This window comes from Thamnophis sirtalis, unplaced genomic scaffold (genome assembly GCF_051295495.1).
Source record: "Thamnophis sirtalis isolate CommonGarterSnake01/CBP01778 unplaced genomic scaffold, rThaSir2_p1.2 scaffold_9, whole genome shotgun sequence".
In the NCBI taxonomy this organism is placed as follows: Eukaryota; Metazoa; Chordata; class Lepidosauria; order Squamata; family Natricidae; genus Thamnophis; species Thamnophis sirtalis.
Window position 1 is genome coordinate 5059402 of NW_028261389.1, and position 13378 is coordinate 5072779.

General features: G+C 48.1%; 1 protein-coding gene across 2 annotated transcripts in view; it reads left to right on the plus strand.

Moving 5' to 3' along the window:
* Window positions 1-3593: 3593 nt before the first annotated feature.
* Window positions 3594-13378, plus strand: part of LOC106540147 (endonuclease domain-containing 1 protein) — a 125653-nt gene continuing 115868 nt past the window's right edge. The window contains exon 1 of one of the 2 annotated variants that reach the window (XM_087722689.1): window positions 3594-3681. The gene's annotated coding sequence lies outside the window, so the exon portion shown is untranslated. Of the gene's footprint in view, window positions 3682-4551; window positions 4869-13378 lie in introns of those variants that run through there. The other variant, XM_087722688.1, reaches the window with a different exon arrangement.

Genomic DNA, 13378 nt, shown 5'->3' on the forward strand with positions numbered 1-13378 from the left:
CCCCGAAGGGGGAGACTCTCTGCAGCAACACAAGCGTTCATTGCACGCATCCATCCCAGGGGACGTAGTTTGAGGACCCCTGATTTAGTGCAATATAAACAATGCAAATGATTTTTCTGCGGACCACCAAAAATTTCTCAAGGACCACCAGTTGGTGACCGCTGGATTAGAAGACCTTTGAAGTCCCTTCTAGACCTGTGATTCTGTTTTAAGTCTTGCACCTTAAAAATAAATCGATGGGCAGGGAAGAGCCATTCTGCTAATCTGACAGTTCACACAAACTTCTCCCCCCCCCTCCCTGCATCCTGGTCCAAATCTTTCCCTCCGCTATTCTCAGCCTCCCCCCCCCCAAAAAAAGTCCTAGTATCAGAGCTGCAGAAAAGCTAAGCTGTTCTTCCTCCTACCACCCCTCCCTTCCTCTTCAGTCCCGAAGAGGCGGCATCTCCTCGCCAGCCAGCGCAGAGACCGAGCTAGCTGTGAGGATGGCACTTTTGCATCCTAGCTTTGTGCCAGGAGGAGTTATTGTCCCCCTCCCTGTTTGCAAAGCCCCCCCCTCCCTCTTATTGTCTCTTCGGCCATCCGGGTTGCGCCAGAGAAACTCAGCCCGACCTACTTCTGGATCCTCAACTCGCCAAGTCTTTGCTGGAGGAGTCTCTGCTCCCCCCCCCCACCCCGTCCTGGCAACGCGGCTGGCCTTGTTCAGAGATGGTGCAGTCACATTTCCTTCTCTCTATCCCTCCCCACCCCCACAACAATTTCTCCACCCCACCCACCCCCCTTGGATTTTTTTTTTTTTATAAAATCTGGATTTGAAGTCACATTTCCTTCTCTCTATCCTTCTTCCTCCAACACACACACAAACCCCTGGACTTTTTTTTTTTTTCCAAAAAATGTATTATTATAAATCTGGGGCTTTGCCTTGGGCACTGCAGGAACACACGGCCAGAGTTTATTTATTTATTTATTCATTCTATATGGCATCTTCAGAGGTTATCATGCCATCGCTGATATAAGCATCCTAATAAAAACACAGGACCCATTACAGGCGCCCAGGGGAATTTCAATGAAACATCGGCCAATGTATCTCTCTCTCTCTCTCTAACTCTATATCTGTCTGTCTGTCTGTCTATCTATCTATAAATCTAACTAACTATATCTATCTATCTATCTGTCTGTCTGTCTGTCTGTCTCTATATCTGTCTATGTCTATATCTCTGTCTCTCTATATATAACATATCTAATTCTATATCTATCTATCTGCCTGCCTGTGTCTCTGCATCTGTCTGTCTGTCTGTCTGTCTCTCTCTCTATCTACCTATCTTGCATTTGTGCTGATCAATAAATAAATAAAGGGAGACTAGTATAGATCTATTTCAAGCTATTTAGCTCTCATCAGCTAGCCATACCCTTACTGGGATTTTATATATATATATATAAAATCTTAATGTATCTAATGCTATATCTGTCTGTCTGTCTATATATATCAATCTAACTCTATATCTAGCTATCTATCTGTCTGTCTGTCTATCTCTATATCTAGCTATCTCTCTCTCTATATATATATATATCTTAATGTATCTAATTCTATATCTGTCTGTCTCTATATCTATCTGTCTGTCTGTCTGCCTACCTGCACCTCTATATCTTATCTTGTCTGTCTGTCTGCCTGCCTGCCTACCTACCTATCTATCATATATCTTGCATTTGTGCTGATAAATAAATAAATAAAGGGAGACTAGTATAGATCTATTTCAAGCTATTTAGCTCTCATCAGCTAGCCATACCCTAACTGGGATTTTATATATATATAAAATCTTAAAGTATATAATTCTATATCTGTCTGTCTGTCTGTCTCTATATATCAGTCTAACTAACTCTATATCTAGCTATCTGTCTGTCTATCTCTCTCTCTCTCTCTCTCTCTCTATATATATATATCTTAATGTATCTAATTCTATATCTATCTGTCTGTCTCTATATCTATCTGTCTGTCTGTCTGCCTACCTGCGCCTCTATATCTTATCTTGTCTGTCTATCTATCTATCTATCTATCTATCTATCTATCTATCTATCTATCTATCTATCTATCTATCTATCTATCTATCTATCTTGCATTTGTGCTGATAAATAAATAAATAAAGGGAGACTAGTATAGATCTATTTCAAGCTATTTAGCTCTCATCAGATAGCCATACCCTAACTGGGATTTTATATATATATAAAATCTTAATGTATCTAATTCTATATCTGTCTGTCTGTCTGTCTGTCTCTCTATATATCAATCTAACTAACTCTATATCTATCTGTCTATCTGTCTATCTCTATATCTAGCTCTCTCTCTCTCTCTCTATATATATATATCTTAATGTATCTAATTCTATATCTATCTGTCTGTCTCTATATCTATCTGTCTGTCTGCCTACCTGCGCCTCTATCTTATCTTGTCTGTCTGTCTGTCTCTCTCTATATCAATCTAACTATATATCTAGCTATCTGTCTGTCTATCTCTATATCTAGCTATCTCTCTCTCTCTATATATATATCTTAATGTATCTAATTCTATATCTGTCTGTCTCTATATCTATCTGTCTGTCTGTCTGTCTGCCTACCTGCGCCTCTATATCTTATCTTGTCTGTCTGTCTGTCTGTCTGTCTGTCTGTCTATCTATCTATCTATCTATCTATCTATCTATCTATCTATCTTTCTTTCTTTCTTTCTTTCTTTCTTTCTTTCTTTCTTTCTCTCTCTCTCTCTCTCTCTCTCTCTCTCTCTCTCTCTCTCTCTCTCTCTCTCTAAAAGATAAGGAATACCCAATATAGGACATGGAAGATGAAATTAAGGGGAAACCAAGATAAAAGCGCCAGGGCTGGAGGAATGAGTTTCTTGCAAAGATATAGGATGGGAAAGGGCTGGGCTGGGGAGGGGTATCCCATTCGTGGCGGTGGGGGGGGGCGGGGAAGGTGGCGGCGGATCCCCGTAATCCGCGTCTCCTTTTCGGCTTCTCTTTCGCTTCTCCGCCGCCGCTGTGGAGTCACGTGGGAGTCCCCGAAGTTTCCATAGCGAGGCCTCCGGGCGTCACATGATGGCCACGATATAATGAAACAACATTGTAGCGAGAGGAGCTATTGGCGGTGCGCGGGCGGACGCGCAGGAACTCCAGGCGCCGTTCCGGGACCGGCTGCGATTACGGGGCTGCTGGCCCGGGGCATCCTAGCCCGGAGGCGGCAGCAGAGAGGAGAAAAGGGGGGGGGGTGTTGTTGCAGGACACCCCCCCTCCCAACTTTCGGACAGCCCCCTCCCCTTTCCCCGCGATCTCTCCTCTCCAGCCTCGGAAGGGACCGGCGGCGCGCAACCAGCCTGCGTGCGGAATTTGCACCTGTTTCCATCCGGGGGAGGGGTGTCTCTTCTCCCCCCCCCGAGCCCACTCATCCCCCGACTTTCTTTGGATGGTTCTTTTTTGGGGTGGGTGGGTGGGAGAACGACAGAAAGCAGCAGAGAAGATTTGGGGGATCCGGCGAACACGATCGCGAGTGGGTGGGTGATGGGGGGGATGAAGGGGGCTTTTGCGATTTCTGGAGCCGCGGGACGTTTGGCCACTTCGATCCTCACCCCCCCAACCCCAGCTCGGGATCCGGGTTAAAGCCAAAGGACGCGCGTCGTGGGAAGGCGCAGACACGCAGGTAAGTTAATTCTTATGGGGATGGGGGAGAGAAAGATGCTGAGATGCTTTGAGTGGGCACGGCGGGAAGGATGGGAGGGGGCGATCTTTTTTAAGAAAAAAAACCTCCCCCAAAAGAAGAAAAGTCTTGTTTTTTGTCTTTTTTTAATGAGTCGGTTCTGGGACTTCGTGGCTTGGCCGGGGTCTCCTAGTTGGGGATCGCGGGGTGGGACGAGGGTCTTTGGGCCCCGAAGCGGCCGGGATTCGTGTCTTGCCACGGCGAGGCGGAGAAGGAGGAACGGCTGCTTGCCGCTGCCCCGCTTGGCCGCCTGTCTCGGCGGGAGCTCCCCGCGGCTCCCTCCGGGCGGCGTGTGCGCGTCGCTGGCTTCCACCCCGCCTCTGATGTCCGCATTCCAGCTAATGTTGCGCAGATAAAATTCAAACTCGAGGTAAACAGACGTGGAAAGAGGAGGAGGAGGAGGAGCAGCAGCGGCGGCGGCGGGCGAGGAGGAGGAGGAAGAAGAAGAAAGCTCGCCAACCCTTCTAACCCGAGGGAAACATCGCCCCGGCGGAGACCCCGCTTCCCAAGTCCCGGGAGGAGGGTCTCTTGCTTCGCTTCGCGCCGGCTTCGGGAGCCCATGCTCCGCAGCCGGTCGGGGATCTGACATCGAAGGAGACACTCGGGCTCGGAATGACTGGAGGGGAGACGGCGCGATGGAGGCTGCGATTCCTTCGCAGGGACGGAGAGGGAAGGGGCCTTCGAGGTCATCTAGTCCAACCCCCTCCCCAGCTCACGCAGGAAACTCGACACTACGTGTTCGAACCGCCCGAACTGCCGGCTTTTCTGATCGATCAGCCCGGCGTCTTCCTCTTCCTCCGCTTCTTCATCTTCCTCCTCCTCGGCCTTGGAGGTCATCTAGTCCAACCCCCCCCCAGCTCACGCTGGAAACTCGACGCTACGTGTTCGAACCGCCCGAACTGCCGGCTTTTCTGATCGATCAGCTCAGCGTCTTCCTCTTCCTTCGCTTCTTCATCTTCCTCCTCCTCCTCCTCCTCGCCGGAGCGTCTTCCTCTCCCGGAATCCCGGAATGGGATTCAGCCGCTTCAGGTGCCCGAGCGAGCCACGCAGATCCGGCCTGCGGTTTGGACGCCTTCCAAGGACATGATGTCGACTGTACATATAAATACATATATATGTATAATAAGTATGTATGTATATCCCTTTTTTATAATTTTTCCCACGGCTGAGTCGGGCAGATGGTTATATATATGTTTTTTGGCTTTGGGTACCGAAAAGGATGGGAGTGGGGGGGGGACTGTAGGTAAAACGCCACTTTATCTTGGGTGTTTGGAAGATGGGTGGGTTCTGGGGGGGGGGGGAAGCGTCCGCCGCCGCAGAGTTTCAGGCTGTGACGGCTAGTGGTCAGAGCAAGTGGGAGAAGTGACGGAGCAGCTTGGCTGACCCTTCCTTCCCCTTTTAGGGAGGAAAGTCGGCCCCTTTCATAATCCTTATTTATTTATTTATTTATTTTACATAAGAGTCTTAGCAGCTTGGGGAAGCAAAGGCGCTTTGCCAAGAATTACCCTTTTGGCTGGCTGGCCGCAACGACGACCCTGCGAGGTCGGCTAAGAACTGACCGATATTCCGAGTGGACATTTAGGAGAGTTTTTGAACATCCTAAGCTAGGAAATGGTGTGTGTGTGTGTGTGTGTGTGTGTGTGTGTGTGTGTGTGTGTGTGTAAAAACTCGGGAAAAGTCAGGGAGGCTAACAAATTCCCTAGCAGAGGCGGAGGTGATGCTGAACGGGGATCCTGTATCTTAGATTAAAGAAGAAAGTTGCCAGAATGTTCTTCTTCTCCATCTTCACCCCCAGAAGACTCTTCTCTTCCTCCTCCTCCTCCTCCTCCTCCTCCTCCTCCTCCTCCTCCTCCTCCTCCTCCTCCTCCTCCCGCCGAGGTGAAGAGCAGATCCAGCTGGAGGTGATGGCGGCTTAAGAAAAAGGACAGGAGGAGGAAGGCGGATTCATTTTGGCTTCCTTCCAGCTGTGCTTTAAAGACAGGTGCAATTTTCATACCTTTGCCCCCGGACCGGACAGGTTATAGCTTCGCTCTGCCTCTGGCAGGTCGGAGTGTGTGTGTGCGTGCGCACACTCTTGCTGAAACCCCCTTCCCAGTTCTGAAAGGCAAAAGAGGACTGCCTTAATCTCCCCCCTCCTCCCCGCAATTCTTTTTTGGCGTGTGGGCGCTGGAAGTGCGAAGTGTTAAAAAGTGTCTGGTCAGCTTCTGCGTTAGAGGGATGTTCGCCGGTTTAAGGCGGCTCTGCAGTGTTGCTTGTGGGGGGGGGGGGAAGAAGGAAAAGTTGAGGTCCAGATGTGAGTGGTGGGGAGCATGGCTGCCCTGCCCAGCTGTTTAGGGGCTTCGATGATGAGGTTGGGGTGTTGAGGTTTCCTCCCCGTTAGGGTCTTCTGAGATAAGAAAGGATTTGCATTTTTGCCGGTCCTGGCTGGAGTTTCCGGAAGACGTTATGTGAGTTGTTCACCCTGCAAATGGGAATGAATTAGTTAATTGCCGATGGAGAAGGGAGGAGGGATATGGGGGAGCGGAAACTGTGGATGTTATTTTTATTTATTATCAGAGTTAAAGTCCACCTGTTCCTCCCAGGCTTCAAGAGGTTAATAGAAGCAATAATTAATAACGGGGCAATGGAGTCCGAAGTAATAATGGAGAAACAACAGACAGGCTCTGTACGCCTCGACTTACGACTATGATGGAACCCAAGATTTCCATTGCTGGACAATGGAAAGCGTTAAGCGAGCGTCGCCCCATTTTGCAATGTTTCTTGCCGCAGTCGTTAAGCGAGTCCCTGCTATTGCGAAGTTAATAACACGGTTGCTAAGCGATATTTTGTAATATTTCTTGCCGCAGTCGTTAAGCGAGTCGCTGCTATTTGCGGAGTTAATGACACGGTGATTGAGCCGATCCGACTTCCTCGTTGACTCGGCTCTCCCGAAGAATTGCAAAAGGGGGAGATCGATCATGTGACGCCAGAACACTGCGACTGATCGACTGTCATAAATGCTGGTTGCCGAGTGCCTGAATTTTCATCGTGTTCCCAGGGGGAAGTGGCGACGGTCGTAAAGAGTGAAAAAGCAGTTCGCAAGTGGCTTTTTTTCCAGGGCCGTGGCAACTTCGGGCAGTCGCTAAGCGAATGGTTGGTTGTAAGTCGAGGACTACCTGTATAGGAACACCAATATAATGGGCCTGGCCAGCGTAAACAGTTATGTTCTTCGGTTCTTTTCCAAGGTTTGCGTATGCTTAAACTAAATTAATAGGTTAAGCTTTTCTTTCTGAGAGTTTTTGGCTGGAATGGCTTGAAGACTTGGTCTGTTTAGTGGCAAGCCAGCCAAAATATGTCTTCTGGGTTTATATATAAATAGAAAGAGAAGCGTTGAGGGAATGCAGAAAGCAAAATACGTTATTACATTTTTGACTCCTTCTTTGCCTGTAATTATGACACAGACTTTCTATATTTATACGGAATGCTCTACCCTTATACTACAAAATTCACCTTCGATAAAGAGTTACTTATAAGTATCCTTAGGCATTTAGCTCCCTAAAAAAAACAACGATAGCAGGTAATTGAGTATCATTAAAAAGGAATAGCGAAAAAAATTGGGAGAAGCATCTGATTGATTTTTTTTTTTTAAAGATCAGAAAGATGCTTTTCCAGTATTTTTGTTTTCAGGTAGAGATGATAAATTTGATTTTTTTTTTTTTACAAAACGGAGAAATCGTGTTTTAAATCTAAATATTAGCACTGGGTTTTGCCATCCTCATTCTCCTTAATAGGAATTGGAATAAATTTTAGGTTTCTGCGTATCCGACCGAAGATAAGAAAGCCGAGGAACGTATTTAGGATGAAGAGAGGAGTTGCATGCGGCTGTACTCATATAATCATGAAACCCCTTTAAGATTAAAAATAAATATTATAATATATTCCGGCTGTTTATAGCTTTGGAAAACAGCCTTCAAAAAAAACCCCCCTCTGATTCAACTTTTAATTTTTCATCTCTGTCAGATAATTTTTTTCTCGTAAGAGGGATGCTATCGAGCATAGCAAACCAGCTAACTAAGGAAAAGCTTTCGATTTGCGTCTAGCATGACAGTAAAAAAAAGAAGAAGGTGCCAGAACACTCAGCCGAGAACGTACCGCGGAAACCGTGTTCTAGAATGTTCTTCTCTGTTTTTTTGGGGGTGTTTTGCTGATGTAAACCGACTCATACGATTCTCAAGGAATTTGGAAGTCGCTTTCGTTAGGATGGGCAGTTTTGAGATTCGGTGGGGTTTGGGGTTCCAGAATAATCTCGGGAATTGAGGTATCTGTGTTCGGATGAAGGGATTAGCTTGAACTGAGAAGACACGGAGCCCAATGTGAACGGGATTCACGATTGCATTCCACCTCATCTTGATTTGTTAGGATTAGTTTTGTAACACAACTGCTGACTCACTAAGAGAGTTTTAACTGTGGGCTGGTCTTGTAATAAATCCAGTTCTGGGGATGAATGGAAATATAATGGCCTCACGGCGATTCTTAAAGCAAAAAATAAGGGGGTAACCAGCTGTTTTAAACATTCTGCGGTTGTGTCAAATGCGACTTGATAAAACTCAACGCCAAATCAAAGCATGCAGCATATTTTTGTTGTGGCCCACCAGAGGAACTGGCCACAGATTCGGACAGTGAGAAGGTTTGGGGGGGGAACATGGGCCAGTCCTGGAGTCTGGGGAAGGCTCTGATGAGGGTTCCGTGTCGGAGGCAGAGAAGGGGACAGAGCCGTATGCCAGTTATCAGCTGCCTTCGGAGTCGGGCATCAGTGAGGCAGAAGCACAGGTGGAGCCTGTTCCCAGTGTGCACAGGTGCAGAGTGGCCAGACGAAGGGAACAGCTAAGGAACAGGGGTCGACTTGAGAGTAAGGCCACAGGTGGACGATGAATGGCCCCTCCAGAGGAAATAAAAGAGGAGCGAAAGGGGAGTGGAGTTTGCAGGAGATAGTTCGCTTAATTGGTTCGTGACTCTCTGAGACTCCTTGCCAGGTTTTGCAGATATCGTCCTGGCAGCTCTCCAAGCCAGATAAGCTCTGTGACCGTAAATCCTCCCATGAAAGACTCTGCCGGATGTGAATGAGCAAAATTCACAGTCAATTAATAAAAGTTTTTTTTTTGCTGGGGCAAGGAGTTAGTTTCATGCTCTTGGGAAGCCTCGGTCAGGAGAACTTTAGGGAGAGGGATCTCTCCCCTTTAGCCTCATGGATGTGGTCCCTAGAGGGACACGTCTTAAATTGGGATGACAAGATCACACATCGCCTTAAGCCACGTTGCTTTCTACTGTGTTCCACTAAGCTGCAAGTCGGCGGGGTGAAAGCTTATGTAAGAAATGAGGAATGGCAATTGCATTCTACATTACAAAAAAAAGCCGTCTGTAGCTGTGCGGGATTAAAAGAGCAGAATTTACAGTGCGCCTACGTCATGGCATTTGTGTGAGGGATTTTATTTCGGAATGCAGGGTTTGGACGGCAAAAGAGGCTTGTTTCAGCGGGCTGTGCTTGTCGAATCGATCACAGGATCCGCTCTGATCCATCCCAGTTCAGGTTGGAATCAAATGATGGGGCGTGTGCACATGGCTGAAGATTTTACGACTCAGGTTGGTCACAAGCCGCATTGATGATGTACAGAGCATCTGACTATGGTGGGGAATACGGCTAAGAATTACGTTGTTTTGGGGTGCCTGTGCAAATTCTCCCAATGACAAACATCCCCGAAACACATAGGTTGTACCTCCGTATTAAGCAGGTTGCATAGAGAGATTCTTTGCAAAGCAGTGCACTAAAGAAACTGACAACGTACATGAATCTTGGACGCCTAGGAAGACTAGTTCCCCCACCATAGAGTCTCCTCCTAGTGCAGCGTCCTTTTTCCCTTTATTGACCGGAAGTCCGTTTTCCCCCACCATAGAGTCTCCTCCTAGTGCAGCGTCTTTTGTCCTTTTATTGACTGGAAGTCCGGTTTCCTCCACCATAGAGTCTCCTCCTAGTGCAGCGTCTTTTTTCCTTTTATCGACCGGAAGTCCGGTTTCCCCTATCATAGAGTCTCCTCCTAGAGCGGCATCCCTTTTTCCTTTTCCCGACCTGCAACAGGGAGCCGCAGCAGAGGGATGAAAGAGCCACATGCGGCTCCCGAGCTGCGGGTTGCTGACCCCTGTTCTAGGCTATATACATATACACCTGATGAGTCCTTGGTGCTCTCTAAGCGTGGTTGTTTTCTTGCAGACATTTCATAACCCAAGTAGGTAACATCATCAGTGCTAACAAGGAGTGCTCTTAATTTATATTCCGTATGAATTATATATGACTGGGAGTCAAGGAACTGCCAAACAATCTTAACAATAAACAGCCCAACCAAACAACCTCCAAAGACTAGACAGGGCAAGCCACTAGAATATAAATTGAGAGCAAATGCCATTCCTTTCTAGCACCGATGACGTTACCTAGTTGGGTCATGAAAGGTTTGGAAGAAAACAGCCAAGCTCAGAGAGCACCAAGGAGCCCACAGTTCAACTCTGAACTACAAATATCCTCCTTTATCGGGACTCACATACCCGCTCCACTTCTATACTAAAAAAAGCCATGGCTTTGAACTCGAGTGTTTTCATTTTCATATTGGAGGAGGAGGAATTCTTGTTGGAGGTGTTCCATTTTATTTAGGCATTTATTTTATTTTGCAGAGAGGCGGGCAGTCCCGTTCCTGCAGTTGTTTGGCTGGAAGGGGCTTCTCCCTCTGACTCATCCCTGTGATGTGGGACGCTTGGCTCAAGGGTTTGTGTGCCTTGGCTGAGAAACCATGTTTTGGGCTGGTAATATTTTTGTGGCAAGCCGGAGTTGCTTTCCAGGAGGAAGGAAAGGAGGTTTGGTAGTTGGCAGCTCAGCCTGTTGAGCCTAGCCCGCGTTGGGACTGGTAAACCAGGATTTGTGGTTTAAGCTTGGGCGAGCCAAGTCCTTGGGGTGTGTGTGTGCTGGTAAACCAGGATTTGTGGTTTAAGCTTGGGCGAGCCAAGTTGTTGGGGTGTGTGTGCTGGTAAACCAGGATTTGTGGTTTAAGCTTGGGCGAGCCAAGTCCTTGCGGTGTGTGTGCTGGTAAACCAGGATTTATGGTTTAAGCTTGGGCGAGCCAAGTACTTGGGGTGTGTGTGCTGGTAAACCAGGATTTATGGTTTAAGCTTGGGCGAGCCAAACTCTTGGTGTGTATGTGCTGGTAAACCAGGATTTGTGGTTTAAGCTTGGGCAAGCCAAGTACTTGGGGTGTGTGCTGGTAAACCAGGATTTGTGGTTTAAGCTGGGCGGGCCAAGCTCTTGGTGTGTGTGCTGGTAAACCAGGATTCGTGGTTTAAGCTTGGGCAAGCCAAGTACTTGGGGTGTGTGCTGGTAAACAGGATTTGTGGTTTAAGCTGGGCGGGCCAAGCTCTTGGCGTGTGTGTGCTGGTAAACCAGGATTCGTGGTTTAAGCTTGGGCGAGCCAAGCCCTTGGGGGAGGGGTGTGTAGGCAGCTTGTTTTCCAGCCAGTGGATGCTCCGTTCCTCCAAACCTCGCTAAGCCCTAAGCAGGATTCGCACGGGTGACCGGGAACACTTGCGGGGGGGGGGGGGGGAGAGAGTCGCCTTGCCAGGCGGGCCGAGGAGGGCGCGCGTGCCGGGTTCGGGAAGAGCCGCGCGCGAGGTTTGTTTTGACAGCCGCGGTTCCTCCTATTCTCCCCCCCCCCCACCGCTCCGGATCCTGACTCCCAGGCTCCGCCCCGCCAATAGCAACGCGGCTCGAGCCAAAAGAGAGGGCGGCCTAGCCCCTCCCCTTCCCCCCCCAACTGTCGAGCCAATCGCCTTCTCTCGATGTAGGGCCCTCGAGCGCGGTTTCTCTCCGGGCCTAGCCACGCCCTCTCTTCCTCCTCCTCCTCCTCCCCCCCTCCCTCCCTTCCCAGGGTTTGTTATGGTCCGGCCTCGTGCCGCCGGCTGCCCTCGTCACGCGGCTGGGCCTCGCGCCGCCTTCTCCGCGCCCCTTCCCGCTCGTCTCCCTCCCTGCTCCCCTCCCTCCCTCCCTCGGCCTCGTGCTATTTCCTTCCCCCGCCCACTCGTCCGCGCGCGCCCTTGCAGGCGGGTTTCTGATTGGCTGGCGGGAAGGCGCCCTTGCTCTTTCCCCCCCTCCCCCTCCCTTTTCCCTCATTACTTTTCCCTTCAGGCCTTTTGATGGGTGGCTGAGGCGAAAATAAAAATAAAAAAAAAACAAAAAAACGCCTCCGGCTTTTCGAAGGGAATAAAACCGGCCTGAGGCGGGTTGCCGAGGTCAGCCTGGGCTGTAGTGCCGCTGAGAACCAGCCCTTCCTCGCTCAACCCTCGCGGGCCTCTTGAAAGGCTGGACTCACGGACCCATAAGCCGCAGCCGTTCAGGGCGCCAGGGGGAAGGAAGAGACCTTCCCTCAAAACCCCGGTCAGAACAATTGGCCGTTTATTCTCTCTGGACAGGCTGCGATAATTTCCCAGGGAAAAGGGTTTGCAGGGCTGGCTGGTGAGGTTAGGACCAGCTGCACCTGTCAGACTTCTGACTGTCAAGGAGAGGCAGCTAATAGTAGACTTTTAGCACGGATTTTAATAATAATGTTTTAATCTGGGTCGCTGTAACAGTTTTTATTATTTTTTTCAATTTGTTTTATAACTTATAAGGCCCAGAGACACCTTGTTAGGGGAGAAGATGGGTGGCAATAATAATAATTAATAGAAGGAGAGAAGGAGGGAGGGAAGGAAGGGGAGTAGGAGAGAAGAAACGAGGGAAGGAAAGAGGGAGGGAGGGAAGAAGAAGTAGGACCGTTGTAAGATAAGATGGATCTTCAAGTATATTGTCAACAGTAGGGAAAAATTGTTATAAATACATATTAATAACAGTTATGAGATCATATAATTGTGAATGTATATATGAAATTGATAAAATAAAATAAATTATAAATAATAATAATAATAATAATAATAATAATAATAATAATAATTAATTAACAACAACAACAACAAGAGCCGAGGTGGCACAGTGGTTAAATGCAGCACTGCAGGCTACTTCAGCTGACTGCAGTTTCGGCTGTTCAAATCTCACCGGCTCAGAGTTGACTCAGCCTTCCATCCTTCCGAGGTGGGTAAAATGAGGACCCCGATTGTTGGAGGCAATATGCTGACTCTGTAAACCGCTTAGAGCGGGCTGAAAGCCCTATGAAGCGGTATATAAGTCTAACTGCTATTGCTAATAATAATTTAAGAAGGTACTTGGTTGATACCCAGGACACTGGCAGCAAACCATATCAACCATTAGCACCAGTCAATGGTATTTGTGATAGATTTTTGAATGTTCAGTTGGCTGAGTTTCATGTTTAATGAATAAAGTAATAATAATAATAATGATAATGTTGCGGTGGCTCAGTGGCTAAGATGCTGAGCTTGTCGATCAGAAAGGTCGGCAGTTCAGAAATTCGAATCCCTAGCGCCGCATAACAGAATGAGCTCCCGTTACTTGTCCCAGCTTCTGCCAACCTAGCAGTTAAAAAAAGCATGTAAAATGCAAGTAGAAAAATAGGAGCCACCTTTGGTGGGAGGGTGACAGCGTTCCGTGCACCTTTGGCATTTAGTCATGCCGGCC